We start from the raw sequence: 4,272 nt of genomic DNA, 5'->3' as shown, positions 1-4,272 counted from the left end.
AAACCGTTGCTTGTCCCCAAGCAACCAAAAGACAAACAAAAAGACTCAATTTGAACAAAAATGCATGACTAAGGCATTAAGTGCCCACCCAATGAGAGTTATACCAAACATGAAGTTCATAGCCTTTCATAAATTCAAGATGATTCACTCAAAACCAAGTTTTTGTGTGAACCATAGGCTAGCATTACCCTTTTCTTTGTTAAGCTCAAACACAATCACATTTTTAGGATCAATAGGGCTTATAGGGTTTACTCTCTTTGGAATTTCTTTTCTCCCATAGCCTTTTTCCTTCTATACTCCACATATAAATTTTTCAATTTTTTGGGCAGTTTGGCCTCTTTTGATGGGGGTGTTTGTGACTTTTATTGTGCTTTTCCATAACATAGCCCCTATGAGACTTTTATTGTGTTTTTCCAAGACCTTTTCTGATAAGGAGTCAAATTAGAGCTTTGTTCTTTTGTTGAGCTTTTGTCCTTATATAACACTCCTCCCCCAAACTTGAATACGACAATGTCCTCATTGGAGCTTTGTGGGGTAAACGGTGTTTGAAAAGTGAAAGTGGCTTATAATGATCATAAAAAAGAAGGCATATCTCATTTCCTAATGTGGATTGTGTGATCAAAGTGTTTCCCAATTTTTTTTTTGCTAGTTCTAGCAAGAACAAAATACCTTGATTGAATGACAAGTAATCAGTATAATTATTGAGGCTATGATTTCATGTGCAACAGCCCTCAAATCAAGTGATCATGCATAAAAAAAAGACTAAAAGCTACAAAAACTGTGCCCGACTCAAAAGAATAAAATATGGAAGCTAAAGTAAGGTGGTTAGAACCTGTCCTACTCTGTAGGAGTAGGCTGTGCAGCCTGAGCTGCCATCTCCTTCTTCAACTTCTCATTCTCTTCAATCAGACTCTTATTATTCACCTTGATGGCCTTCAGAATGTTTTCACGAAAGTTGATGTTCTCACCTGTTATGAGACTAAACAAAAGCACCAACCTTTCAACAAAAATGGAGCTGTTATGATTAATCGATGATAAATAATGTCTAATAAAGCTTATCCAAACATTCTTATCAGAGGAAAAATTGGCAGCCTTAAAGGTTTTCAACATGAAATGAGTGTAAGGCTTCCAATCAGTCTCAGGTATTCCAAGGAAAGTCATGATCTNATCAGAGGAAAAATTGGCAGCCTTAAAGGTTTTCAACATGAAATGAGTGTAAGGCTTCCAATCAGTCTCAGGTATTCCAAGGAAAGTCATGATCTTAACCAAATATGCCTCAGAGGCAGTGTGCAAGAGTGCATCATTCTCAGGATCTATGTGAGGTGAGAGACTGAATAATTTATTTACGGCTTTGTCAAAAGTAGACACCTTTCTTTGTGGCTCTATGGATGTGAAGTTATTTTCATCTGGGATGATTTTATGTTGACAAAAGAAGGACTAATCCCCTTTTGGTCGTCAATGATCAATCCCATAGCTTCTGTGTCCAACTTCAACATATCCACTAGTTTAGTTTCTTGATGCAAGTCTAGGGTAGATGAGATGATGACATGCAATTTGCCTTGTTCTCCTAGAAAAGCATATTTCAGATGGGATGGGAGTTGTTTTAACTCCAAGTCGTGTGGTGATACAATGGATGGGGTGAAGTCATTTTGCTCACTATTTTCCAGCAGCTCAAATGTTACAGCATCCACTGGGACAATATCAATTCCTATTTCCTCTATTTCCTCAACATTTTCCTCTTCTAATTCCTCATCACACTCTCCTTCCAACTTAAGGTTTTTCTGAATTCCTTCTTCAAAGCACATCTCCTCTATYTCAGMTATTCTTGAACACTCTTCCAAGTAATCAGGGTACTTTAGAGAGTTGAAGACATTAAATGTGACTTTTTGGTTTTGAAGTCTCATGGTCAACTCTCCTTTCTGGACATCTATCAGAGTTCTTCTGTTGACTAGAAATGGTCTCCCTAAAATAATAGGAATTTCCTTATCTGCCTCAAATTCTAGTATGATAAAGTCTGCCGGAAATATGAACTTATCAACTTGCACTAACACATCCTCAATCTTTCCCTTAGGGTATGCTATGGATTTGTTTGCCAACTGAAGTGTAACTGTGGTAGGTCTAGCCTCTCCTATGCCTAAGGTGTTAAAAACAGATAAAGGCAGGAGGTTGATACTAGTACCTAAGTCACACAAAGCTTTCCCAATCTCTTTCCCACCTATTAGAACAAGGAATAATGAAACTTCCCGGGTCTTTAAGCTTTGGAGGTATCTTGTTGGTCAGAAGTGCACTACATCCTTCAGTAAGAGCTACAATTTCATACTCGGTCAGCTTGTTCTTCTTACTTAAGATGTCCTTGAGGAACTTAGCATAACTAGGTATTTGCTCGATTGCCTCAACAAGTGGTATGTTGATGTGCAATTCTTTGAACACATCCAAGAACTTCTTAAAAGTGCAATTCCTCTTTCTGGTTCCTCAACCTTTGGGGGTAAGGAACATAAGGAGGGACTGGTTTTATCATATTCTTGCTTGGATGTGTTGAGCAAGATAGGTCTTGAATGCCTTGAGTCTTTGTGGTACACAGTGAGGGTTCAGATGGAGTCTTAGCATCAAGCTTAGGGGTCTCTAAATCCTCAGTCCCTTATGATTTTTTTAAAACATCTTTTGGAAACAGTAAGGGATAGTCTGATCTTGGGGGAACAGAAGTGGTGGTCTCAGATGCTTACTTCTCTAAAGGTTGGGTCGGTCTTTCTTTGGCAGGTACCAATGCTGTAGTATCAGTTTTTGACAAAGTTGGTGCACTAGCTTTTTGCACCTTTTCAGTCAACCCCTTCCCACTTCTAAGGGTCACTGTTTTCACTTGTTCCTTTCCTAAGGCTCTCAGGCCTTCTGTGTTACTAGGCAATGTACCAAGGACTCTATTGGTCTGATTGAGTGCAAGTTGACTAACTTGGGTCTCCAGATTTCTGATAGCAGCACTTTGCTGATTAAAAATAAATTGATTTTGAGAGTTTTGTTGGGTTATCAAAGCTTGATTTTGAGCTTGAGCATGCGCAAATAACCTCTTTATCATTGCTTCCAAAGAAGATGATAAATCAGCCTGTGAAGGTTGCTTGTTTTGAAAAGGTGGTTGAGCAGTTTGAAAATTTTGGTGATGATTTTGGGAACTACTCGCATGTTGTTGGGGTTGAAAATTAGAGGTTCCTTGCTTCTTAGGTGCGGGTGGATTTAAACATGGACTATTCCAAGAAAAATTCGGGTGTTGTTTCCAACTTGCATTGTAATTGTTGGTATAGGGACCAGATCTATTATGAACAAAGTTTATGGATTCAGAATTATGAGGACAGTGTTCATACGAGTGTTCCCCACCACAGCACACACATTGCACAGAGAAGACTGTTGGAACAGGTGTATTAGCAGCTTGCTGCACTCCCTGACCAGAAGTTAGATTTTTCAGCATGTTGGTCATGGAGGTGAGCTGAGCTCTCAATGCAGTGTATGCATCTACATCATGTATCCCAACAGTCTTCTTCTGTGATTGAGCACGTGGTTCGGCCCAATGCCCATTGTTTCCCGAAATTTTTTCTAGGATTTCATATCCCTCATTATAGGTCATGGCTGTGAAGGCTCCGTCTGCAGTTGCATCGAGCATTTGTTTTGCCATGGGACTTAACCCATTGTAAACGTCTCAAGTTGAATACAGTACGGAATGCCATGGTGTGGGTATTTCCTCAACAGCTCTTTGAACCTTTCCCATGCGTCAGGAACAACCTCATAGTCCATTTGTTTGAAAAGACAGATCTCGTTCCTGGACTTCGCGTTCCTTGTTGGTGGGAAATATTTTTCCAAATTTTTTTCCGCCATGATACTCCACGACGGCACAAAAGCCAGTGCTAAAGAGTTAAACCATGTTTTTGCCCGATCCCTCAATGAAAATGGAAATAGAGTGAGTCTGAGAGCGTCTTTGGACACTCCCGGGATCAGGAAAGCATCAGTGATTTTCATAAAAGATTTTAAATGCGAATGTGGGTCCTTCGAAAGTGATCCGACAAATTGGCCATTCATTTGCAACATGTGAAATATTACCGGTTTTAGTTAGAAATGGAGAGCGCTCATATGTGGTCTAACTATCCCGGAATTTAATTGCTCAAAATCCAGAATAGCATAATCCATGATCCTTCCATTTTTGGAATTTGCCAAATTAATGATGTTCGGAGTTTGTGCTCTTTGTTGATCATTATGTTCCGATTTTGTGTCCTCATTACCCAAGTTGTT

General features: G+C 39.4%; 1 non-coding gene across 1 annotated transcript; it reads left to right on the top strand.

The window, feature by feature from the left end:
• The first annotated feature begins 3,706 nt into the window (after positions 1–3,706).
• Positions 3,707–3,813, top strand: LOC112508261. Its single transcript, XR_003068644.1, has one exon. It is a non-coding gene; the product is annotated as a small nucleolar RNA R71 (small nucleolar RNA).
• Positions 3,814–4,272: the final 459 nt, after the last annotated feature.

This window comes from Cynara cardunculus (assembly GCF_001531365.2).
Source record: "Cynara cardunculus var. scolymus isolate 2C chromosome LG 2, CcrdV1, whole genome shotgun sequence".
Lineage (NCBI taxonomy): Eukaryota > Viridiplantae > Streptophyta > Magnoliopsida > Asterales > Asteraceae > Cynara > Cynara cardunculus.
Note: the sequence above shows the minus strand (reverse complement) of the source record. Positions and strands in the feature narration are given on the sequence as shown.